Raw genomic sequence first — 21,504 nt, 5'->3', positions numbered from 1 at the left:
AGTGCTTTCTTTGCGCAGAAAACAGACAAGCAATGCAATCATCTTATCTACCGTTTCCATTTTTCTTTTCCCATGCCTTTTAAAATATCAAGAGACACGTCTACAAAAGTGCCATGCATTGGCCGGGAATCGAACCCGGGCCTCCCGCTTGGGAAGCGAGAATTCTACCACTGAACTACCAATGCCTGACAAGCAGCATTACTGCGGTAGAGCACTTGATTTAACACACCTGCCAGTTCCATGCGAATGGTCACTCGTAAACTCTTGACTTCTGCTGAAAGCCTCATTGAAGGCCTTTGCAGACGTGTGAGACTGGCACCTACTCGGGCTGGGCCTCTATGAGCTGTTTGCATAATCTGAGATTGCCCTGCTTCCAGTCAAGGCGCAGCGGCCCCTTCTACTAAAAGGGATCAGCAGAGTGATCGCTAGTAGCAGAAATAAGGCAAGCAAGGCAATCAAGGCTTGTTTTTTTGTTCGGTCTCTTCCTTTTCACGATGCTTCAAAGTCAACGAAAGGTACATGTGCAAAACGCTCATGCATTGGCCGGGAATCGAACCCGGGCCTCCCGCGTGGCAGGCGAGAATTCTACCACTGAACCACCAATGCCTTACATGCTGCACACTGGCGCTACAGTGCTCTGGACCATTGCAGCCCAGAGCAGCTGATTTAACAGAGCACTGCAGTGACATGAGGATGGCGCCAGCTCCGGTGGGTGAATGGGAGCTGCGCTGCCCTGGCAGTCCTTCTCACTCCCTTGGCCACGAACGGCCACGAACGGCCAGGTTCTATAGACAGGAAAAGTGGACAGAGGCAAGCACACTGGTAGATGAGGGTGGCCTTTGTATGGGTCGCTACTCTGAGTGCAGTTCCCTGAGCACCGTGCCTCAGGAAAGCCAGACTTCTACTGCAGGACTCAGGGGATATCTTTGCAGCCACACGAGGCTGACACCCTTTCAATCTGGGCTTCTGGGGTCTTCTGGGAATTATTTGCATAATAGAAGGTTTCCCGCCTTAAGTTGAAACTGCAGTTCCATCTTCTGCTAAAAGAGGGCAGCAGATTGCTTTCTTTGCGCAGAAAACAGACAAGCAATGCAATCATCTTATCTACCGTTTCCATTTTTCTTTTCCCATGCCTTTTAAAATATCAAGAGACACGTCTACAAAAGTGCCATGCATTGGCCGGGAATCGAACCCGGGCCTCCCGCTTGGGAAGCGAGAATTCTACCACTGAACTACCAATGCTTGACAAGCAGCATTACTGCGGTAGAGCGCTTGATTTAACACACCTGCCAGTTCCATGCGAATGGTCACTCGTAAACTCTTGACTTCTGCTGAAAGCCTCATTGAAGGCCTTTGCAGACGTGTGAGACTGGCACCTACTCGGGCTGGGCCTCTATGAGCGTTTTGCATAATCTGAGATTGCCCTGCTTCCAGTCAAGGCGCAGCGGCCCCTTCTACTAAAAGGGATCAGCAGAGTGATCGCTAGTAGCAGAAATAAGGCAAGCAAGGCAATCAAGGCTTGTTTTTTTGTTCGGTCTCTTCCTTTTCACGATGCTTCAAAGTCAACGAAAGGTACATGTGCAAAACGCTCATGCATTGGCCGGGAATCGAACCCGGGCCTCCCGCGTGGCAGGCGAGAATTCTACCACTGAACCACCAATGCCTTACATCCTGCACACTGGCGCTACAGTGCTCTGGACCATTGCAGCCCAGAGCAGCTGATTTAACAGAGCACTGCAGTGACATGAGGATGGCGCCAGCTCCGGTGGGTGAATGGGAGCTGCGCTGCCCTGGCAGTCCTTCTCACTCACTTGGCCACGAACGGCCACGAACGGCCAGGTTCTATAGACAGGAAAAGTGGACAGAGGCAAGCACACTGGTAGATGAGGGTGGCCTTTGTATGGGTCGCTACTCTGAGTGCAGTTCCCTGAGCACCGTGCCTCAGGAAAGCCAGACTTCTACCGCAGGACTCAGGGGATATCTTTGCAGCCACACGAGGCTGACACCCTTTCAATCTGGGCTTCTGGGGTCTTCTGGGAATTATTTGCATAATAGGTTTCCCGCCTTAAGTTGAAACTGCCGTTCCATCTTCTGCTAAAAGAGGGCAGCAGAGTGCTTTCTTTGCGCAGAAAACAGACAAGCAATGCAATCATCTTATCTACCGTTTCCATTTTTCTTTTCCCATGCCTTTTAAAATATCAAGAGACACGTCTACAAAAGTGCCATGCATTGGCCGGGAATCGAACCCGGGCCTCCCGCTTGGGAAGCGAGAATTCTACCACTGAACTACCAATGCCTGACAAGCAGCATTACTGCGGTAGAGCGCTTGATTTAACACACCTGCCAGTTCCATGCGAATGGTCACTCGTAAACTCTTGACTTCTGCTGAAAGCCTCATTGAAGGCCTTTGCAGACGTGTGAGACTGGCACCTACTCGGGCTGGGCCTCTATGAGCTGTTTGCATAATCTGAGATTGCCCTGCTTCCAGTCAAGGCGCAGCGGCCCCTTCTACTAAAAGGGATCAGCAGAGTGATCGCTAGTAGCAGAAATAAGGCAAGCAAGGCAATCAAGGCTTGTTTTTTTGTTCGGTCTCTTCCTTTTCACGATGCTTCAAAGTCAACGAAAGGTACATGTGCAAAACGCTCATGCATTGGCCGGGAATCGAACCCGGGCCTCCCGCGTGGCAGGCGAGAATTCTACCACTGAACCACCAATGCCTTACATGCTGCACACTGGCGCTACAGTGCTCTGGACCATTGCAGCCCAGAGCAGCTGATTTAACAGAGCACTGCAGTGACATGAGGATGGCGCCAGCTCCGGTGGGTGAATGGGAGCTGCGCTGCCCTGGCAGTCCTTCTCACTCCCTTGGCCACGAACGGCCACGAACGGCCAGGTTCTATAGACAGGAAAAGTGGACAGAGGCAAGCACACTGGTAGATGAGGGTGGCCTTTGTATGGGTCGCTACTCTGAGTGCAGTTCCCTGAGCACCGTGCCTCAGGAAAGCCAGACTTCTACCGCAGGACTCAGGGGATATCTTTGCAGCCACACGAGGCTGACACCCTTTCAATCTGGGCTTCTGGGGTCTTCTGGGAATTATTTGCATAATAGGTTTCCCGCCTTAAGTTGAAACTGCCGTTCCATCTTCTGCTAAAAGAGGGCAGCAGAGTGCTTTCTTTGCGCAGAAAACAGACAAGCAATGCAATCATCTTATCTACCGTTTCCATTTTTCTTTTCCCATGCCTTTTAAAATATCAAGAGACACGTCTACAAAAGTGCCATGCATTGGCCGGGAATCGAACCCGGGCCTCCCGCTTGGGAAGCGAGAATTCTACCACTGAACTACCAATGCCTGACAAGCAGCATTACTGCGGTAGAGCACTTGATTTAACACACCTGCCAGTTCCATGCGAATGGTCACTCGTAAACTCTTGACTTCTGCTGAAAGCCTCATTGAAGGCCTTTGCAGACGTGTGAGACTGGCACCTACTCGGGCTGGGCCTCTATGAGCTGTTTGCATAATCTGAGATTGCCCTGCTTCCAGTCAAGGCGCAGCGGCCCCTTCTACTAAAAGGGATCAGCAGAGTGATCGCTAGTAGCAGAAATAAGGCAAGCAAGGCAATCAAGGCTTGTTTTTTTGTTCTGTCTCTTCCTTTTCACGATGCTTCAAAGTCAACGAAAGGTACATGTGCAAAACGCTCATGCATTGGCCGGGAATCGAACCCGGGCCTCCCGCGTGGCAGGCGAGAATTCTACCACTGAACCACCAATGCCTTACATGCTGCACACTGGCGCTACAGTGCTCTGGACCATTGCAGCCCAGAGCAGCTGATTTAACAGAGCACTGCAGTGACATGAGGATGGCGCCAGCTCCGGTGGGTGAATGGGAGCTGCGCTGCCCTGGCAGTCCTTCTCACTCCCTTGGCCACGAACGGCCACGAACGGCCAGGTTCTATAGACAGGAAAAGTGGACAGAGGCAAGCACACTGGTAGATGAGGGTGGCCTTTGTATGGGTCGCTACTCTGAGTGCAGTTCCCTGAGCACCGTGCCTCAGGAAAGCCAGACTTCTACTGCAGGACTCAGGGGATATCTTTGCAGCCACACGAGGCTGACACCCTTTCAATCTGGGCTTCTGGGGTCTTCTGGGAATTATTTGCATAATAGAAGGTTTCCCGCCTTAAGTTGAAACTGCAGTTCCATCTTCTGCTAAAAGAGGGCAGCAGATTGCTTTCTTTGCGCAGAAAACAGACAAGCAATGCAATCATCTTATCTACCGTTTCCATTTTTCTTTTCCCATGCCTTTTAAAATATCAAGAGACACGTCTACAAAAGTGCCATGCATTGGCCGGGAATCGAACCCAGGCCTCCCGCTTGGGAAGCGAGAATTCTACCACTGAACTACCAATGCTTGACAAGCAGCATTACTGCGGTAGAGCGCTTGATTTAACACACCTGCCAGTTCCATGCGAATGGTCACTCGTAAACTCTTGACTTCTGCTGAAAGCCTCATTGAAGGCCTTTGCAGACGTGTGAGACTGGCACCTACTCGGGCTGGGCCTCTATGAGCGTTTTGCATAATCTGAGATTGCCCTGCTTCCAGTCAAGGCGCAGCGGCCCCTTCTACTAAAAGGGATCAGCAGAGTGATCGCTAGTAGCAGAAATAAGGCAAGCAAGGCAATCAAGGCTTGTTTTTTTGTTCGGTCTCTTCCTTTTCACGATGCTTCAAAGTCAACGAAAGGTACATGTGCAAAACGCTCATGCATTGGCCGGGAATCGAACCCGGGCCTCCCGCGTGGCAGGCGAGAATTCTACCACTGAACCACCAATGCCTTACATGCTGCACACTGGCGCTACAGTGCTCTGGACCATTGCAGCCCAGAGCAGCTGATTTAACAGAGCACTGCAGTGACATGAGGATGGCGCCAGCTCCGGTGGGTGAATGGGAGCTGCGCTGCCCTGGCAGTCCTTCTCACTCACTTGGCCACGAACGGCCACGAACGGCCAGGTTCTATAGACAGGAAAAGTGGACAGAGGCAAGCACACTGGTAGATGAGGGTGGCCTTTGTATGGGTCGCTACTCTGAGTGCAGTTCCCTGAGCACCGTGCCTCAGGAAAGCCAGACTTCTACCGCAGGACTCAGGGGATATCTTTGCACCCACACGAGGCTGACACCCTTTCAATCTGGGCTTCTGGGGTCTTCTGGGAATTATTTGCATAATAGGTTTCCCGCCTTAAGTTGAAACTGCCGTTCCATCTTCTGCTAAAAGAGGGCAGCAGAGTGCTTTCTTTGCGCAGAAAACAGACAAGCAATGCAATCATCTTATCTACCGTTTCCATTTTTCTTTTCCCATGCCTTTTAAAATATCAAGAGACACGTCTACAAAAGTGCCATGCATTGGCCGGGAATCGAACCCGGGCCTCCCGCTTGGGAAGCGAGAATTCTACCACTGAACTACCAATGCCTGACAAGCAGCATTACTGCGGTAGAGCACTTGATTTAACACACCTGCCAGTTCCATGCGAATGGTCACTCGTAAACTCTTGACTTCTGCTGAAAGCCTCATTGAAGGCCTTTGCAGACGTGTGAGACTGGCACCTACTCGGGCTGGGCCTCTATGAGCTGTTTGCATAATCTGAGATTGCCCTGCTTCCAGTCAAGGCGCAGCGGCCCCTTCTACTAAAAGGGATCAGCAGAGTGATCGCTAGTAGCAGAAATAAGGCAAGCAAGGCAATCAAGGCTTGTTTTTTTGTTCGGTCTCTTCCTTTTCACGATGCTTCAAAGTCAACGAAAGGTACATGTGCAAAACGCTCATGCATTGGCCGGGAATCGAACCCGGGCCTCCCGCGTGGCAGGCGAGAATTCTACCACTGAACCACCAATGCCTTACATGCTGCACACTGGCGCTACAGTGCTCTGGACCATTGCAGCCCAGAGCAGCTGATTTAACAGAGCACTGCAGTGACATGAGGATGGCGCCAGCTCCGGTGGGTGAATGGGAGCTGCGCTGCCCTGGCAGTCCTTCTCACTCACTTGGCCACGAACGGCCACGAACGGCCAGGTTCTATAGACAGGAAAAGTGGACAGAGGCAAGCACACTGGTAGATGAGGGTGGCCTTTGTATGGGTCGCTACTCTGAGTGCAGTTCCCTGAGCACCGTGCCTCAGGAAAGCCAGACTTCTACCGCAGGACTCAGGGGATATCTTTGCAGCCACACGAGGCTGACACCCTTTCAATCTGGGCTTCTGGGGTCTTCTGGGAATTATTTGCATAATAGAAGGTTTCCCGCCTTAAGTTGAAACTGCAGTTCCATCTTCTGCTAAAAGAGGGCAGCAGATTGCTTTCTTTGCGCAGAAAACAGACAAGCAATGCAATCATCTTATCTACCGTTTCCATTTTTCTTTTCCCATGCCTTTTAAAATATCAAGAGACACGTCTACAAAAGTGCCATGCATTGGCCGGGAATCGAACCCGGGCCTCCCGCTTGGGAAGCGAGAATTCTACCACTGAACTACCAATGCTTGACAAGCAGCATTACTGCGGTAGAGCGCTTGATTTAACACACCTGCCAGTTCCATGCGAATGGTCACTCGTAAACTCTTGACTTCTGCTGAAAGCCTCATTGAAGGCCTTTGCAGACGTGTGAGACTGGCACCTACTCGGGCTGGGCCTCTATGAGCGTTTTGCATAATCTGAGATTGCCCTGCTTCCAGTCAAGGCGCAGCGGCCCCTTCTACTAAAAGGGATCAGCAGAGTGATCGCTAGTAGCAGAAATAAGGCAAGCAAGGCAATCAAGGCTTGTTTTTTTGTTCGGTCTCTTCCTTTTCACGATGCTTCAAAGTCAACGAAAGGTACATGTGCAAAACGCTCATGCATTGGCCGGGAATCGAACCCGGGCCTCCCGCGTGGCAGGCGAGAATTCTACCACTGAACCACCAATGCCTTACATGCTGCACACTGGCGCTACAGTGCTCTGGACCATTGCAGCCCAGAGCAGCTGATTTAACAGAGCACTGCAGTGGCATGAGGATGGCGCCAGCTCCGGTGGGTGAATGGGAGCTGCGCTGCCCTGGCAGTCCTTCTCACTCACTTGGCCACGAACGGCCACGAACGGCCAGGTTCTATAGACAGGAAAAGTGGACAGAGGCAAGCACACTGGTAGATGAGGGTGGCCTTTGTATGGGTCGCTACTCTGAGTGCAGTTCCCTGAGCACCGTGCCTCAGGAAAGCCAGACTTCTACCGCAGGACTCAGGGGATATCTTTGCAGCCACACGAGGCTGACACCCTTTCAATCTGGGCTTCTGGGGTCTTCTGGGAATTATTTGCATAATAGGTTTCCCGCCTTAAGTTGAAACTGCCGTTCCATCTTCTGCTAAAAGAGGGCAGCAGAGTGCTTTCTTTGCGCAGAAAACAGACAAGCAATGCAATCATCTTATCTACCGTTTCCATTTTTCTTTTCCCATGCCTTTTAAAATATCAAGAGACACGTCTACAAAAGTGCCATGCATTGGCCGGGAATCGAACCCGGGCCTCCCGCTTGGGAAGCGAGAATTCTACCACTGAACTACCAATGCCTGACAAGCAGCATTACTGCGGTAGAGCACTTGATTTAACACACCTGCCAGTTCCATGCGAATGGTCACTCGTAAACTCTTGACTTCTGCTGAAAGCCTCATTGAAGGCCTTTGCAGACGTGTGAGACTGGCACCTACTCGGGCTGGGCCTCTATGAGCTGTTTGCATAATCTGAGATTGCCCTGCTTCCAGTCAAGGCGCAGCGGCCCCTTCTACTAAAAGGGATCAGCAGAGTGATCGCTAGTAGCAGAAATAAGGCAAGCAAGGCAATCAAGGCTTGTTTTTTTGTTCGGTCTCTTCCTTTTCACGATGCTTCAAAGTCAACGAAAGGTACATGTGCAAAACGCTCATGCATTGGCCGGGAATCGAACCCGGGCCTCCCGCGTGGCAGGCGAGAATTCTACCACTGAACCACCAATGCCTTACATGCTGCACACTGGCGCTACAGTGCTCTGGACCATTGCAGCCCAGAGCAGCTGATTTAACAAAGCACTGCAGTGACATGAGGATGGCGCCAGCTCCGGTGGGTGAATGGGAGCTGCGCTGCCCTGGCAGTCCTTCTCACTCCCTTGGCCACGAACGGCCACGAACGGCCAGGTTCTATAGACAGGAAAAGTGGACAGAGGCAAGCACACTGGTAGATGAGGGTGGCCTTTGTATGGGTCGCTACTCTGAGTGCAGTTCCCTGAGCACCGTGCCTCAGGAAAGCCAGACTTCTACTGCAGGACTCAGGGGATATCTTTGCAGCCACACGAGGCTGACACCCTTTCAATCTGGGCTTCTGGGGTCTTCTGGGAATTATTTGCATAATAGAAGGTTTCCCGCCTTAAGTTGAAACTGCAGTTCCATCTTCTGCTAAAAGAGGGCAGCAGATTGCTTTCTTTGCGCAGAAAACAGACAAGCAATGCAATCATCTTATCTACCGTTTCCATTTTTCTTTTCCCATGCCTTTTAAAATATCAAGAGACACGTCTACAAAAGTGCCATGCATTGGCCGGGAATCGAACCCAGGCCTCCCGCTTGGGAAGCGAGAATTCTACCACTGAACTACCAATGCTTGACAAGCAGCATTACTGCGGTAGAGCGCTTGATTTAACACACCTGCCAGTTCCATGCGAATGGTCACTCGTAAACTCTTGACTTCTGCTGAAAGCCTCATTGAAGGCCTTTGCAGACGTGTGAGACTGGCACCTACTCGGGCTGGGCCTCTATGAGCGTTTTGCATAATCTGAGATTGCCCTGCTTCCAGTCAAGGCGCAGCGGCCCCTTCTACTAAAAGGGATCAGCAGAGTGATCGCTAGTAGCAGAAATAAGGCAAGCAAGGCAATCAAGGCTTGTTTTTTTGTTCGGTCTCTTCCTTTTCACGATGCTTCAAAGTCAACGAAAGGTACATGTGCAAAACGCTCATGCATTGGCCGGGAATCGAACCCGGGCCTCCCGCGTGGCAGGCGAGAATTCTACCACTGAACCACCAATGCCTTACATGCTGCACACTGGCGCTACAGTGCTCTGGACCATTGCAGCCCAGAGCAGCTGATTTAACAGAGCACTGCAGTGACATGAGGATGGCGCCAGCTCCGGTGGGTGAATGGGAGCTGCGCTGCCCTGGCAGTCCTTCTCACTCACTTGGCCACGAACGGCCACGAACGGCCAGGTTCTATAGACAGGAAAAGTGGACAGAGGCAAGCACACTGGTAGATGAGGGTGGCCTTTGTATGGGTCGCTACTCTGAGTGCAGTTCCCTGAGCACCGTGCCTCAGGAAAGCCAGACTTCTACCGCAGGACTCAGGGGATATCTTTGCAGCCACACGAGGCTGACACCCTTTCAATCTGGGCTTCTGGGGTCTTCTGGGAATTATTTGCATAATAGGTTTCCCGCCTTAAGTTGAAACTGCCGTTCCATCTTCTGCTAAAAGAGGGCAGCAGAGTGCTTTCTTTGCGCAGAAAACAGACAAGCAATGCAATCATCTTATCTACCGTTTCCATTTTTCTTTTCCCATGCCTTTTAAAATATCAAGAGACACGTCTACAAAAGTGCCATGCATTGGCCGGGAATCGAACCCGGGCCTCCCGCTTGGGAAGCGAGAATTCTACCACTGAACTACCAATGCCTGACAAGCAGCATTACTGCGGTAGAGCACTTGATTTAACACACCTGCCAGTTCCATGCGAATGGTCACTCGTAAACTCTTGACTTCTGCTGAAAGCCTCATTGAAGGCCTTTGCAGACGTGTGAGACTGGCACCTACTCGGGCTGGGCCTCTATGAGCTGTTTGCATAATCTGAGATTGCCCTGCTTCCAGTCAAGGCGCAGCGGCCCCTTCTACTAAAAGGGATCAGCAGAGTGATCGCTAGTAGCAGAAATAAGGCAAGCAAGGCAATCAAGGCTTGTTTTTTTGTTCGGTCTCTTCCTTTTCACGATGCTTCAAAGTCAACGAAAGGTACATGTGCAAAACGCTCATGCATTGGCCGGGAATCGAACCCGGGCCTCCCGCGTGGCAGGCGAGAATTCTACCACTGAACCACCAATGCCTTACATGCTGCACACTGGCGCTACAGTGCTCTGGACCATTGCAGCCCAGAGCAGCTGATTTAACAGAGCACTGCAGTGACATGAGGATGGCGCCAGCTCCGGTGGGTGAATGGGAGCTGCGCTGCCCTGGCAGTCCTTCTCACTCACTTGGCCACGAACGGCCACGAACGGCCAGGTTCTATAGACAGGAAAAGTGGACAGAGGCAAGCACACTGGTAGATGAGGGTGGCCTTTGTATGGGTCGCTACTCTGAGTGCAGTTCCCTGAGCACCGTGCCTCAGGAAAGCCAGACTTCTACCGCAGGACTCAGGGGATATCTTTGCAGCCACACGAGGCTGACACCCTTTCAATCTGGGCTTCTGGGGTCTTCTGGGAATTATTTGCATAATAGAAGGTTTCCCGCCTTAAGTTGAAACTGCAGTTCCATCTTCTGCTAAAAGAGGGCAGCAGATTGCTTTCTTTGCGCAGAAAACAGACAAGCAATGCAATCATCTTATCTACCGTTTCCATTTTTCTTTTCCCATGCCTTTTAAAATATCAAGAGACACGTCTACAAAAGTGCCATGCATTGGCCGGGAATCGAACCCGGGCCTCCCGCTTGGGAAGCGAGAATTCTACCACTGAACTACCAATGCTTGACAAGCAGCATTACTGCGGTAGAGCGCTTGATTTAACACACCTGCCAGTTCCATGCGAATGGTCACTCGTAAACTCTTGACTTCTGCTGAAAGCCTCATTGAAGGCCTTTGCAGACGTGTGAGACTGGCACCTACTCGGGCTGGGCCTCTATGAGCGTTTTGCATAATCTGAGATTGCCCTGCTTCCAGTCAAGGCGCAGCGGCCCCTTCTACTAAAAGGGATCAGCAGAGTGATCGCTAGTAGCAGAAATAAGGCAAGCAAGGCAATCAAGGCTTGTTTTTTTGTTCGGTCTCTTCCTTTTCACGATGCTTCAAAGTCAACGAAAGGTACATGTGCAAAACGCTCATGCATTGGCCGGGAATCGAACCCGGGCCTCCCGCGTGGCAGGCGAGAATTCTACCACTGAACCACCAATGCCTTACATGCTGCACACTGGCGCTACAGTGCTCTGGACCATTGCAGCCCAGAGCAGCTGATTTAACAGAGCACTGCAGTGGCATGAGGATGGCGCCAGCTCCGGTGGGTGAATGGGAGCTGCGCTGCCCTGGCAGTCCTTCTCACTCACTTGGCCACGAACGGCCACGAACGGCCAGGTTCTATAGACAGGAAAAGTGGACAGAGGCAAGCACACTGGTAGATGAGGGTGGCCTTTGTATGGGTCGCTACTCTGAGTGCAGTTCCCTGAGCACCGTGCCTCAGGAAAGCCAGACTTCTACCGCAGGACTCAGGGGATATCTTTGCAGCCACACGAGGCTGACACCCTTTCAATCTGGGCTTCTGGGGTCTTCTGGGAATTATTTGCATAATAGGTTTCCCGCCTTAAGTTGAAACTGCCGTTCCATCTTCTGCTAAAAGAGGGCAGCAGAGTGCTTTCTTTGCGCAGAAAACAGACAAGCAATGCAATCATCTTATCTACCGTTTCCATTTTTCTTTTCCCATGCCTTTTAAAATATCAAGAGACACGTCTACAAAAGTGCCATGCATTGGCCGGGAATCGAACCCGGGCCTCCCGCTTGGGAAGCGAGAATTCTACCACTGAACTACCAATGCCTGACAAGCAGCATTACTGCGGTAGAGCACTTGATTTAACACACCTGCCAGTTCCATGCGAATGGTCACTCGTAAACTCTTGACTTCTGCTGAAAGCCTCATTGAAGGCCTTTGCAGACGTGTGAGACTGGCACCTACTCGGGCTGGGCCTCTATGAGCTGTTTGCATAATCTGAGATTGCCCTGCTTCCAGTCAAGGCGCAGCGGCCCCTTCTACTAAAAGGGATCAGCAGAGTGATCGCTAGTAGCAGAAATAAGGCAAGCAAGGCAATCAAGGCTTGTTTTTTTGTTCGGTCTCTTCCTTTTCACGATGCTTCAAAGTCAACGAAAGGTACATGTGCAAAACGCTCATGCATTGGCCGGGAATCGAACCCGGGCCTCCCGCGTGGCAGGCGAGAATTCTACCACTGAACCACCAATGCCTTACATGCTGCACACTGGCGCTACAGTGCTCTGGACCATTGCAGCCCAGAGCAGCTGATTTAACAAAGCACTGCAGTGACATGAGGATGGCGCCAGCTCCGGTGGGTGAATGGGAGCTGCGCTGCCCTGGCAGTCCTTCTCACTCCCTTGGCCACGAACGGCCACGAACGGCCAGGTTCTATAGACAGGAAAAGTGGACAGAGGCAAGCACACTGGTAGATGAGGGTGGCCTTTGTATGGGTCGCTACTCTGAGTGCAGTTCCCTGAGCACCGTGCCTCAGGAAAGCCAGACTTCTACTGCAGGACTCAGGGGATATCTTTGCAGCCACACGAGGCTGACACCCTTTCAATCTGGGCTTCTGGGGTCTTCTGGGAATTATTTGCATAATAGAAGGTTTCCCGCCTTAAGTTGAAACTGCAGTTCCATCTTCTGCTAAAAGAGGGCAGCAGATTGCTTTCTTTGCGCAGAAAACAGACAAGCAATGCAATCATCTTATCTACCGTTTCCATTTTTCTTTTCCCATGCCTTTTAAAATATCAAGAGACACGTCTACAAAAGTGCCATGCATTGGCCGGGAATCGAACCCAGGCCTCCCGCTTGGGAAGCGAGAATTCTACCACTGAACTACCAATGCTTGACAAGCAGCATTACTGCGGTAGAGCGCTTGATTTAACACACCTGCCAGTTCCATGCGAATGGTCACTCGTAAACTCTTGACTTCTGCTGAAAGCCTCATTGAAGGCCTTTGCAGACGTGTGAGACTGGCACCTACTCGGGCTGGGCCTCTATGAGCGTTTTGCATAATCTGAGATTGCCCTGCTTCCAGTCAAGGCGCAGCGGCCCCTTCTACTAAAAGGGATCAGCAGAGTGATCGCTAGTAGCAGAAATAAGGCAAGCAAGGCAATCAAGGCTTGTTTTTTTGTTCGGTCTCTTCCTTTTCACGATGCTTCAAAGTCAACGAAAGGTACATGTGCAAAACGCTCATGCATTGGCCGGGAATCGAACCCGGGCCTCCCGCGTGGCAGGCGAGAATTCTACCACTGAACCACCAATGCCTTACATGCTGCACACTGGCGCTACAGTGCTCTGGACCATTGCAGCCCAGAGCAGCTGATTTAACAGAGCACTGCAGTGACATGAGGATGGCGCCAGCTCCGGTGGGTGAATGGGAGCTGCGCTGCCCTGGCAGTCCTTCTCACTCACTTGGCCACGAACGGCCACGAACGGCCAGGTTCTATAGACAGGAAAAGTGGACAGAGGCAAGCACACTGGTAGATGAGGGTGGCCTTTGTATGGGTCGCTACTCTGAGTGCAGTTCCCTGAGCACCGTGCCTCAGGAAAGCCAGACTTCTACCGCAGGACTCAGGGGATATCTTTGCAGCCACACGAGGCTGACACCCTTTCAATCTGGGCTTCTGGGGTCTTCTGGGAATTATTTGCATAATAGGTTTCCCGCCTTAAGTTGAAACTGCCGTTCCATCTTCTGCTAAAAGAGGGCAGCAGAGTGCTTTCTTTGCGCAGAAAACAGACAAGCAATGCAATCATCTTATCTACCGTTTCCATTTTTCTTTTCCCATGCCTTTTAAAATATCAAGAGACACGTCTACAAAAGTGCCATGCATTGGCCGGGAATCGAACCCGGGCCTCCCGCTTGGGAAGCGAGAATTCTACCACTGAACTACCAATGCCTGACAAGCAGCATTACTGCGGTAGAGCACTTGATTTAACACACCTGCCAGTTCCATGCGAATGGTCACTCGTAAACTCTTGACTTCTGCTGAAAGCCTCATTGAAGGCCTTTGCAGACGTGTGAGACTGGCACCTACTCGGGCTGGGCCTCTATGAGCTGTTTGCATAATCTGAGATTGCCCTGCTTCCAGTCAAGGCGCAGCGGCCCCTTCTACTAAAAGGGATCAGCAGAGTGATCGCTAGTAGCAGAAATAAGGCAAGCAAGGCAATCAAGGCTTGTTTTTTTGTTCGGTCTCTTCCTTTTCACGATGCTTCAAAGTCAACGAAAGGTACATGTGCAAAACGCTCATGCATTGGCCGGGAATCGAACCCGGGCCTCCCGCGTGGCAGGCGAGAATTCTACCACTGAACCACCAATGCCTTACATGCTGCACACTGGCGCTACAGTGCTCTGGACCATTGCAGCCCAGAGCAGCTGATTTAACAGAGCACTGCAGTGACATGAGGATGGCGCCAGCTCCGGTGGGTGAATGGGAGCTGCGCTGCCCTGGCAGTCCTTCTCACTCCCTTGGCCACGAACGGCCACGAACGGCCAGGTTCTATAGACAGGAAAAGTGGACAGAGGCAAGCACACTGGTAGATGAGGGTGGCCTTTGTATGGGTCGCTACTCTGAGTGCAGTTCCCTGAGCACCGTGCCTCAGGAAAGCCAGACTTCTACCGCAGGACTCAGGGGATATCTTTGCAGCCACACGAGGCTGACACCCTTTCAATCTGGGCTTCTGGGGTCTTCTGGGAATTATTTGCATAATAGGTTTCCCGCCTTAAGTTGAAACTGCCGTTCCATCTTCTGCTAAAAGAGGGCAGCAGAGTGCTTTCTTTGCGCAGAAAACAGACAAGCAATGCAATCATCTTATCTACCGTTTCCATTTTTCTTTTCCCATGCCTTTTAAAATATCAAGAGACACGTCTACAAAAGTGCCATGCATTGGCCGGGAATCGAACCCGGGCCTCCCGCTTGGGAAGCGAGAATTCTACCACTGAACTACCAATGCCTGACAAGCAGCATTACTGCGGTAGAGCACTTGATTTAACACACCTGCCAGTTCCATGCGAATGGTCACTCGTAAACTCTTGACTTCTGCTGAAAGCCTCATTGAAGGCCTTTGCAGACGTGTGAGACTGGCACCTACTCGGGCTGGGCCTCTATGAGCTGTTTGCATAATCTGAGATTGCCCTGCTTCCAGTCAAGGCGCAGCGGCCCCTTCTACTAAAAGGGATCAGCAGAGTGATCGCTAGTAGCAGAAATAAGGCAAGCAAGGCAATCAAGGCTTGTTTTTTTGTTCGGTCTCTTCCTTTTCACGATGCTTCAAAGTCAACGAAAGGTACATGTGCAAAACGCTCATGCATTGGCCGGGAATCGAACCCGGGCCTCCCGCGTGGCAGGCGAGAATTCTACCACTGAACCACCAATGCCTTACATGCTGCACACTGGCGCTACAGTGCTCTGGACCATTGCAGCCCAGAGCAGCTGATTTAACAGAGCACTGCAGTGACATGAGGATGGCGCCAGCTCCGGTGGGTGAATGGGAGCTGCGCTGCCCTGGCAGTCCTTCTCACTCACTTGGCCACGAACGGCCACGAACGGCCAGGTTCTATAGACAGGAAAAGTGGACAGAGGCAAGCACACTGGTAGATGAGGGTGGCCTTTGTATGGGTCGCTACTCTGAGTGCAGTTCCCTGAGCACCGTGCCTCAGGAAAGCCAGACTTCTACCGCAGGACTCAGGGGATATCTTTGCAGCCACACGAGGCTGACACCCTTTCAATCTGGGCTTCTGGGGTCTTCTGGGAATTATTTGCATAATAGAAGGTTTCCCGCCTTAAGTTGAAACTGCAGTTCCATCTTCTGCTAAAAGAGGGCAGCAGATTGCTTTCTTTGCGCAGAAAACAGACAAGCAATGCAATCATCTTATCTACCGTTTCCATTTTTCTTTTCCCATGCCTTTTAAAATATCAAGAGACACGTCTACAAAAGTGCCATGCATTGGCCGGGAATCGAACCCGGGCCTCCCGCTTGGGAAGCGAGAATTCTACCACTGAACTACCAATGCTTGACAAGCAGCATTACTGCGGTAGAGCGCTTGATTTAACACACCTGCCAGTTCCATGCGAATGGTCACTCGTAAACTCTTGACTTCTGCTGAAAGCCTCATTGAAGGCCTTTGCAGACGTGTGAGACTGGCACCTACTCGGGCTGGGCCTCTATGAGCGTTTTGCATAATCTGAGATTGCCCTGCTTCCAGTCAAGGCGCAGCGGCCCCTTCTACTAAAAGGGATCAGCAGAGTGATCGCTAGTAGCAGAAATAAGGCAAGCAAGGCAATCAAGGCTTGTTTTTTTGTTCGGTCTCTTCCTTTTCACGATGCTTCAAAGTCAACGAAAGGTACATGTGCAAAACGCTCATGCATTGGCCGGGAATCGAACCCGGGCCTCCCGCGTGGCAGGCGAGAATTCTACCACTGAACCACCAATGCCTTACATGCTGCACACTGGCGCTACAGTGCTCTGGACCATTGCAGCCCAGAGCAGCTGATTTAACAGAGCACTGCAGTGGCATGAGGATGGCGCCAGCTCCGGTGGGTGAATGGGAGCTGCGCTGCCCTGGCAGTCCTTCTCACTCACTTGGCCACGAACGGCCACGAACGGCCAGGTTCTATAGACAGGAAAAGTGGACAGAGGCAAGCACACTGGTAGATGAGGGTGGCCTTTGTATGGGTCGCTACTCTGAGTGCAGTTCCCTGAGCACCGTGCCTCAGGAAAGCCAGACTTCTACCGCAGGACTCAGGGGATATCTTTGCAGCCACACGAGGCTGACACCCTTTCAATCTGGGCTTCTGGGGTCTTCTGGGAATTATTTGCATAATAGGTTTCCCGCCTTAAGTTGAAACTGCCGTTCCATCTTCTGCTAAAAGAGGGCAGCAGAGTGCTTTCTTTGCGCAGAAAACAGACAAGCAATGCAATCATCTTATCTACCGTTTCCATTTTTCTTTTCCCATGCCTTTTAAAATATCAAGAGACACGTCTACAAAAGTGCCATGCATTGGCCGGGAATCGAACCCGGGCCTCCCGCTTGGGAAGCGAGAATTCTACCACTGAACTACCAATGCCTGACAAGCAGCATTACTGCGGTAGAGCACTTGATTTAACACACCTGCCAGTTCCATGCGAATGGTCACTCGTAAACTCTTGACTTCTGCTGAAAGCCTCATTGAAGGCCTTTGCAGACGTGTGAGACTGGCACCTACTCGGGCTGGGCCTCTATGAGCTGTTTGCATAATCTGAGATTGCCCTGCTTCCAGTCAAGGCGCAGCGGCCCCTTCTACTAAAAGGGATCAGCAGAGTGATCGCTAGTAGCAGAAATAAGGCAAGCAAGGCAATCAAGGCTTGTTTTTTTGTTCGGTCTCTTCCTTTTCACGATGCTTCAAAGTCAACGAAAGGTACATGTGCAAAACGCTCATGCATTGGCCGGGAATCGAACCCGGGCCTCCCGCGTGGCAGGCGAGAATTCTACCACTGAACCACCAATGCCTTACATGCTGCACACTGGCGCTACAGTGCTCTGGACCATTGCAGCCCAGAGCAGCTGATTTAACAGAGCACTGCAGTGACATGAGGATGGCGCCAGCTCCGGTGGGTGAATGGGAGCTGCGCTGCCCTGGCAGTCCTTCTCACTCCCTTGGCCACGAACGGCCACGAACGGCCAGGTTCTATAGACAGGAAAAGTGGACAGAGGCAAGCACACTGGTAGATGAGGGTGGCCTTTGTATGGGTCGCTACTCTGAGTGCAGTTCCCTGAGCACCGTGCCTCAGGAAAGCCAGACTTCTACCGCAGGACTCAGGGGATATCTTTGCAGCCACACGAGGCTGACACCCTTTCAATCTGGGCTTCTGGGGTCTTCTGGGAATTATTTGCATAATAGGTTTCCCGCCTTAAGTTGAAACTGCCGTTCCATCTTCTGCTAAAAGAGGGCAGCAGAGTGCTTTCTTTGCGCAGAAAACAGACAAGCAATGCAATCATCTTATCTACCGTTTCCATTTTTCTTTTCCCATGCCTTTTAAAATATCAAGAGACACGTCTACAAAAGTGCCATGCATTGGCCGGGAATCGAACCCGGGCCTCCCGCTTGGGAAGCGAGAATTCTACCACTGAACTACCAATGCCTGACAAGCAGCATTACTGCGGTAGAGCACTTGATTTAACACACCTGCCAGTTCCATGCGAATGGTCACTCGTAAACTCTTGACTTCTGCTGAAAGCCTCATTGAAGGCCTTTGCAGACGTGTGAGACTGGCACCTACTCGGGCTGGGCCTCTATGAGCTGTTTGCATAATCTGAGATTGCCCTGCTTCCAGTCAAGGCGCAGCGGCCCCTTCTACTAAAAGGGATCAGCAGAGTGATCGCTAGTAGCAGAAATAAGGCAAGCAAGGCAATCAAGGCTTGTTTTTTTGTTCGGTCTCTTCCTTTTCACGATGCTTCAAAGTCAACGAAAGGTACATGTGCAAAACGCTCATGCATTGGCCGGGAATCGAACCCGGGCCTCCCGCGTGGCAGGCGAGAATTCTACCACTGAACCACCAATGCCTTACATGCTGCACACTGGCGCTACAGTGCTCTGGACCATTGCAGCCCAGAGCAGCTGATTTAACAGAGCACTGCAGTGACATGAGGATGGCGCCAGCTCCGGTGGGTGAATGGGAGCTGCGCTGCCCTGGCAGTCCTTCTCACTCACTTGGCCACGAACGGCCACGAACGGCCAGGTTCTATAGACAGGAAAAGTGGACAGAGGCAAGCACACTGGTAGATGAGGGTGGCCTTTGTATGGGTCGCTACTCTGAGTGCAGTTCCCTGAGCACCGTGCCTCAGGAAAGCCAGACTTCTACCGCAGGACTCAGGGGATATCTTTGCAGCCACACGAGGCTGACACCCTTTCAATCTGGGCTTCTGGGGTCTTCTGGGAATTATTTGCATAATAGAAGGTTTCCCGCCTTAAGTTGAAACTGCAGTTCCATCTTCTGCTAAAAGAGGGCAGCAGATTGCTTTCTTTGCGCAGAAAACAGACAAGCAATGCAATCATCTTATCTACCGTTTCCATTTTTCTTTTCCCATGCCTTTTAAAATATCAAGAGACACGTCTACAAAAGTGCCATGCATTGGCCGGGAATCGAACCCGGGCCTCCCGCTTGGGAAGCGAGAATTCTACCACTGAACTACCAATGCTTGACAAGCAGCATTACTGCGGTAGAGCGCTTGATTTAACACACCTGCCAGTTCCATGCGAATGGTCACTCGTAAACTCTTGACTTCTGCTGAAAGCCTCATTGAAGGCCTTTGCAGACGTGTGAGACTGGCACCTACTCGGGCTGGGCCTCTATGAGCGTTTTGCATAATCTGAGATTGCCCTGCTTCCAGTCAAGGCGCAGCGGCCCCTTCTACTAAAAGGGATCAGCAGAGTGATCGCTAGTAGCAGAAATAAGGCAAGCAAGGCAATCAAGGCTTGTTTTTTTGTTCGGTCTCTTCCTTTTCACGATGCTTCAAAGTCAACGAAAGGTACATGTGCAAAACGCTCATGCATTGGCCGGGAATCGAACCCGGGCCTCCCGCGTGGCAGGCGAGAATTCTACCACTGAACCACCAATGCCTTACATGCTGCACACTGGCGCTACAGTGCTCTGGACCATTGCAGCCCAGAGCAGCTGATTTAACAGAGCACTGCAGTGGCATGAGGATGGCGCCAGCTCCGGTGGGTGAATGGGAGCTGCGCTGCCCTGGCAGTCCTTCTCACTCACTTGGCCACGAACGGCCACGAACGGCCAGGTTCTATAGACAGGAAAAGTGGACAGAGGCAAGCACACTGGTAGATGAGGGTGGCCTTTGTATGGGTCGCTACTCTGAGTGCAGTTCCCTGAGCACCGTGCCTCAGGAAAGCCAGACTTCTACCGCAGGACTCAGGGGATATCTTTGCAGCCACACGAGGCTGACACCCTTTCAATCTGGGCTTCTGGGGTCTTCTGGGAATTATTTGCATAATAGGTTTCCCGCCTTAAGTTGAAACTGCCGTTCCATCTTCTGCTAAAAGAGGGCAGCAGAGTGCTTTCTTTGCGCAGAAAACAGACAAGCAATGCAATCATCTTATCTACCGTTTCCATTTTTCTTTTCCCATGCCTTTTAAAATATCAAGAGACACGTCTACAAAAGTGCCATGCATTGGCCGGGAATCGAACCCGGGCCTCCCGCTTGGGAAGCGAGAATTCTACCACTGAACTACCAATGCCTGACAAGCAGCATTACTGCGGTAGAGCACTTGATTTAACACACCTGCCAGTTCCATGCGAATGGTCACTCGTAAACTCTTGACTTCTGCTGAAAGCCTCATTGAAGGCCTTTGCAGACGTGTGAGACTGGCACCTACTCGGGCTGGGCCTCTATGAGCTGTTTGCATAATCTGAGATTGCCCTGCTTCCAGTCAAGGCGCAGCGGCCCCTTCTACTAAAAGGGATCAGCAGAGTGATCGCTAGTAGCAGAAATAAGGCAAGCAAGGCAATCAAGGCTTGTTTTTTTGTTCGGTCTCTTCCTTTTCACGATGCTTCAAAGTCAACGAAAGGTACATGTGCAAAACGCTCATGCATTGGCCGGGAATCGAACCCGGGCCTCCCGCGTGGCAGGCGAGAATTCTACCACTGAACCACCAATGCCTTACATGCTGCACACTGGCGCTACAGTGCTCTGGACCATTGCAGCCCAGAGCAGCTGATTTAACAAAGCACTGCAGTGACATGAGGATGGCGCCAGCTCCGGTGGGTGAATGGGAGCTGCGCTGCCCTGGCAGTCCTTCTCACTCCCTTGGCCACGAACGGCCACGAACGGCCAGGTTCTATAGACAGGAAAAGTGGACAGAGGCAAGCACACTGGTAGATGAGGGTGGCCTTTGTATGGGTCGCTACTCTGAGTGCAGTTCCCTGAGCACCGTGCCTCAGGAAAGCCAGACTTCTACTGCAGGACTCAGGGGATATCTTTGCAGCCACACGAGGCTGACACCCTTTCAATCTGGGCTTCTGGGGTCTTCTGGGAATTATTTGCATAATAGAAGGTTTCCCGCCTTAAGTTGAAACTGCAGTTCCATCTTCTGCTAAAAGAGGGCAGCAGATTGCTTTCTTTGCGCAGAAAACAGACAAGCAATGCAATCATCTTATCTACCGTTTCCATTTTTCTTTTCCCATGCCTTTTAAAATATCAAGAGACACGTCTACAAAAGTGCCATGCATTGGCCGGGAATCGAACCCAGGCCTCCCGCTTGGGAAGCGAGAATTCTACCACTGAACTACCAATGCTTGACAAGCAGCATTACTGCGGTAGAGCGCTTGATTTAACACACCTGCCAGTTCCATGCGAATGGTCACTCGTAAACTCTTGACTTCTGCTGAAAGCCTCATTGAAGGCCTTTGCAGACGTGTGAGACTGGCACCTACTCGGGCTGGGCCTCTATGAGCGTTTTGCATAATCTGAGATTGCCCTGCTTCCAGTCAAGGCGCAGCGGCCCCTT

General features: G+C 51.5%; 41 non-coding genes across 41 annotated transcripts; all 41 read right to left on the bottom strand.

Moving 5' to 3' along the window:
• Positions 1-114: 114 nt before the first annotated feature.
• Positions 115-185, bottom strand: TRNAG-CCC (transfer RNA glycine (anticodon CCC)). The gene has a single exon. It is a non-coding gene; the product is annotated as a tRNA-Gly (tRNA).
• Positions 186-535: 350 nt separating this feature from the next.
• Positions 536-606, bottom strand: TRNAG-GCC (transfer RNA glycine (anticodon GCC)). Its single transcript has one exon. It is a non-coding gene; the product is annotated as a tRNA-Gly (tRNA).
• A 565-nt stretch (positions 607-1,171) lies between these two features.
• On the bottom strand, positions 1,172-1,242 carry TRNAG-CCC (transfer RNA glycine (anticodon CCC)). Its single transcript has one exon. It is a non-coding gene; the product is annotated as a tRNA-Gly (tRNA).
• A 350-nt stretch (positions 1,243-1,592) lies between these two features.
• On the bottom strand, positions 1,593-1,663 carry TRNAG-GCC (transfer RNA glycine (anticodon GCC)). The gene has a single exon. It is a non-coding gene; the product is annotated as a tRNA-Gly (tRNA).
• Positions 1,664-2,225: 562 nt separating this feature from the next.
• Positions 2,226-2,296, bottom strand: TRNAG-CCC (transfer RNA glycine (anticodon CCC)). Its single transcript has one exon. It is a non-coding gene; the product is annotated as a tRNA-Gly (tRNA).
• Positions 2,297-2,646: 350 nt separating this feature from the next.
• On the bottom strand, positions 2,647-2,717 carry TRNAG-GCC (transfer RNA glycine (anticodon GCC)). Its single transcript has one exon. It is a non-coding gene; the product is annotated as a tRNA-Gly (tRNA).
• Positions 2,718-3,279: 562 nt separating this feature from the next.
• TRNAG-CCC (transfer RNA glycine (anticodon CCC)) lies at positions 3,280-3,350 on the bottom strand. Its single transcript has one exon. It is a non-coding gene; the product is annotated as a tRNA-Gly (tRNA).
• Positions 3,351-3,700: 350 nt separating this feature from the next.
• TRNAG-GCC (transfer RNA glycine (anticodon GCC)) lies at positions 3,701-3,771 on the bottom strand. The gene has a single exon. It is a non-coding gene; the product is annotated as a tRNA-Gly (tRNA).
• Positions 3,772-4,336: 565 nt separating this feature from the next.
• TRNAG-CCC (transfer RNA glycine (anticodon CCC)) lies at positions 4,337-4,407 on the bottom strand. Its single transcript has one exon. It is a non-coding gene; the product is annotated as a tRNA-Gly (tRNA).
• A 350-nt stretch (positions 4,408-4,757) lies between these two features.
• Positions 4,758-4,828, bottom strand: TRNAG-GCC (transfer RNA glycine (anticodon GCC)). The gene has a single exon. It is a non-coding gene; the product is annotated as a tRNA-Gly (tRNA).
• Positions 4,829-5,390: 562 nt separating this feature from the next.
• Positions 5,391-5,461, bottom strand: TRNAG-CCC (transfer RNA glycine (anticodon CCC)). Its single transcript has one exon. It is a non-coding gene; the product is annotated as a tRNA-Gly (tRNA).
• Positions 5,462-5,811: 350 nt separating this feature from the next.
• TRNAG-GCC (transfer RNA glycine (anticodon GCC)) lies at positions 5,812-5,882 on the bottom strand. The gene has a single exon. It is a non-coding gene; the product is annotated as a tRNA-Gly (tRNA).
• Positions 5,883-6,447: 565 nt separating this feature from the next.
• Positions 6,448-6,518, bottom strand: TRNAG-CCC (transfer RNA glycine (anticodon CCC)). The gene has a single exon. It is a non-coding gene; the product is annotated as a tRNA-Gly (tRNA).
• A 350-nt stretch (positions 6,519-6,868) lies between these two features.
• TRNAG-GCC (transfer RNA glycine (anticodon GCC)) lies at positions 6,869-6,939 on the bottom strand. Its single transcript has one exon. It is a non-coding gene; the product is annotated as a tRNA-Gly (tRNA).
• Positions 6,940-7,501: 562 nt separating this feature from the next.
• On the bottom strand, positions 7,502-7,572 carry TRNAG-CCC (transfer RNA glycine (anticodon CCC)). Its single transcript has one exon. It is a non-coding gene; the product is annotated as a tRNA-Gly (tRNA).
• A 350-nt stretch (positions 7,573-7,922) lies between these two features.
• On the bottom strand, positions 7,923-7,993 carry TRNAG-GCC (transfer RNA glycine (anticodon GCC)). Its single transcript has one exon. It is a non-coding gene; the product is annotated as a tRNA-Gly (tRNA).
• A 565-nt stretch (positions 7,994-8,558) lies between these two features.
• TRNAG-CCC (transfer RNA glycine (anticodon CCC)) lies at positions 8,559-8,629 on the bottom strand. Its single transcript has one exon. It is a non-coding gene; the product is annotated as a tRNA-Gly (tRNA).
• A 350-nt stretch (positions 8,630-8,979) lies between these two features.
• On the bottom strand, positions 8,980-9,050 carry TRNAG-GCC (transfer RNA glycine (anticodon GCC)). The gene has a single exon. It is a non-coding gene; the product is annotated as a tRNA-Gly (tRNA).
• Positions 9,051-9,612: 562 nt separating this feature from the next.
• Positions 9,613-9,683, bottom strand: TRNAG-CCC (transfer RNA glycine (anticodon CCC)). Its single transcript has one exon. It is a non-coding gene; the product is annotated as a tRNA-Gly (tRNA).
• Positions 9,684-10,033: 350 nt separating this feature from the next.
• Positions 10,034-10,104, bottom strand: TRNAG-GCC (transfer RNA glycine (anticodon GCC)). The gene has a single exon. It is a non-coding gene; the product is annotated as a tRNA-Gly (tRNA).
• A 565-nt stretch (positions 10,105-10,669) lies between these two features.
• TRNAG-CCC (transfer RNA glycine (anticodon CCC)) lies at positions 10,670-10,740 on the bottom strand. The gene has a single exon. It is a non-coding gene; the product is annotated as a tRNA-Gly (tRNA).
• A 350-nt stretch (positions 10,741-11,090) lies between these two features.
• TRNAG-GCC (transfer RNA glycine (anticodon GCC)) lies at positions 11,091-11,161 on the bottom strand. The gene has a single exon. It is a non-coding gene; the product is annotated as a tRNA-Gly (tRNA).
• Positions 11,162-11,723: 562 nt separating this feature from the next.
• On the bottom strand, positions 11,724-11,794 carry TRNAG-CCC (transfer RNA glycine (anticodon CCC)). The gene has a single exon. It is a non-coding gene; the product is annotated as a tRNA-Gly (tRNA).
• Positions 11,795-12,144: 350 nt separating this feature from the next.
• On the bottom strand, positions 12,145-12,215 carry TRNAG-GCC (transfer RNA glycine (anticodon GCC)). The gene has a single exon. It is a non-coding gene; the product is annotated as a tRNA-Gly (tRNA).
• Positions 12,216-12,780: 565 nt separating this feature from the next.
• On the bottom strand, positions 12,781-12,851 carry TRNAG-CCC (transfer RNA glycine (anticodon CCC)). Its single transcript has one exon. It is a non-coding gene; the product is annotated as a tRNA-Gly (tRNA).
• Positions 12,852-13,201: 350 nt separating this feature from the next.
• Positions 13,202-13,272, bottom strand: TRNAG-GCC (transfer RNA glycine (anticodon GCC)). The gene has a single exon. It is a non-coding gene; the product is annotated as a tRNA-Gly (tRNA).
• Positions 13,273-13,834: 562 nt separating this feature from the next.
• TRNAG-CCC (transfer RNA glycine (anticodon CCC)) lies at positions 13,835-13,905 on the bottom strand. The gene has a single exon. It is a non-coding gene; the product is annotated as a tRNA-Gly (tRNA).
• A 350-nt stretch (positions 13,906-14,255) lies between these two features.
• TRNAG-GCC (transfer RNA glycine (anticodon GCC)) lies at positions 14,256-14,326 on the bottom strand. Its single transcript has one exon. It is a non-coding gene; the product is annotated as a tRNA-Gly (tRNA).
• A 562-nt stretch (positions 14,327-14,888) lies between these two features.
• Positions 14,889-14,959, bottom strand: TRNAG-CCC (transfer RNA glycine (anticodon CCC)). Its single transcript has one exon. It is a non-coding gene; the product is annotated as a tRNA-Gly (tRNA).
• Positions 14,960-15,309: 350 nt separating this feature from the next.
• On the bottom strand, positions 15,310-15,380 carry TRNAG-GCC (transfer RNA glycine (anticodon GCC)). The gene has a single exon. It is a non-coding gene; the product is annotated as a tRNA-Gly (tRNA).
• A 565-nt stretch (positions 15,381-15,945) lies between these two features.
• On the bottom strand, positions 15,946-16,016 carry TRNAG-CCC (transfer RNA glycine (anticodon CCC)). The gene has a single exon. It is a non-coding gene; the product is annotated as a tRNA-Gly (tRNA).
• Positions 16,017-16,366: 350 nt separating this feature from the next.
• On the bottom strand, positions 16,367-16,437 carry TRNAG-GCC (transfer RNA glycine (anticodon GCC)). The gene has a single exon. It is a non-coding gene; the product is annotated as a tRNA-Gly (tRNA).
• Positions 16,438-16,999: 562 nt separating this feature from the next.
• On the bottom strand, positions 17,000-17,070 carry TRNAG-CCC (transfer RNA glycine (anticodon CCC)). Its single transcript has one exon. It is a non-coding gene; the product is annotated as a tRNA-Gly (tRNA).
• A 350-nt stretch (positions 17,071-17,420) lies between these two features.
• Positions 17,421-17,491, bottom strand: TRNAG-GCC (transfer RNA glycine (anticodon GCC)). The gene has a single exon. It is a non-coding gene; the product is annotated as a tRNA-Gly (tRNA).
• A 562-nt stretch (positions 17,492-18,053) lies between these two features.
• TRNAG-CCC (transfer RNA glycine (anticodon CCC)) lies at positions 18,054-18,124 on the bottom strand. Its single transcript has one exon. It is a non-coding gene; the product is annotated as a tRNA-Gly (tRNA).
• A 350-nt stretch (positions 18,125-18,474) lies between these two features.
• On the bottom strand, positions 18,475-18,545 carry TRNAG-GCC (transfer RNA glycine (anticodon GCC)). The gene has a single exon. It is a non-coding gene; the product is annotated as a tRNA-Gly (tRNA).
• A 565-nt stretch (positions 18,546-19,110) lies between these two features.
• Positions 19,111-19,181, bottom strand: TRNAG-CCC (transfer RNA glycine (anticodon CCC)). The gene has a single exon. It is a non-coding gene; the product is annotated as a tRNA-Gly (tRNA).
• A 350-nt stretch (positions 19,182-19,531) lies between these two features.
• TRNAG-GCC (transfer RNA glycine (anticodon GCC)) lies at positions 19,532-19,602 on the bottom strand. Its single transcript has one exon. It is a non-coding gene; the product is annotated as a tRNA-Gly (tRNA).
• Positions 19,603-20,164: 562 nt separating this feature from the next.
• On the bottom strand, positions 20,165-20,235 carry TRNAG-CCC (transfer RNA glycine (anticodon CCC)). The gene has a single exon. It is a non-coding gene; the product is annotated as a tRNA-Gly (tRNA).
• Positions 20,236-20,585: 350 nt separating this feature from the next.
• TRNAG-GCC (transfer RNA glycine (anticodon GCC)) lies at positions 20,586-20,656 on the bottom strand. Its single transcript has one exon. It is a non-coding gene; the product is annotated as a tRNA-Gly (tRNA).
• A 565-nt stretch (positions 20,657-21,221) lies between these two features.
• Positions 21,222-21,292, bottom strand: TRNAG-CCC (transfer RNA glycine (anticodon CCC)). The gene has a single exon. It is a non-coding gene; the product is annotated as a tRNA-Gly (tRNA).
• Positions 21,293-21,504: the final 212 nt, after the last annotated feature.

Source organism: Ambystoma mexicanum, unplaced genomic scaffold, assembly GCF_040938575.1.
Source record: "Ambystoma mexicanum isolate Mex_15411 unplaced genomic scaffold, UKY_AmexF1_1 Mex_scaf52, whole genome shotgun sequence".
NCBI classification, from domain to species: domain Eukaryota; kingdom Metazoa; phylum Chordata; class Amphibia; order Caudata; family Ambystomatidae; genus Ambystoma; species Ambystoma mexicanum.
This window is presented reverse-complemented; position numbering and strand designations above follow the sequence as displayed.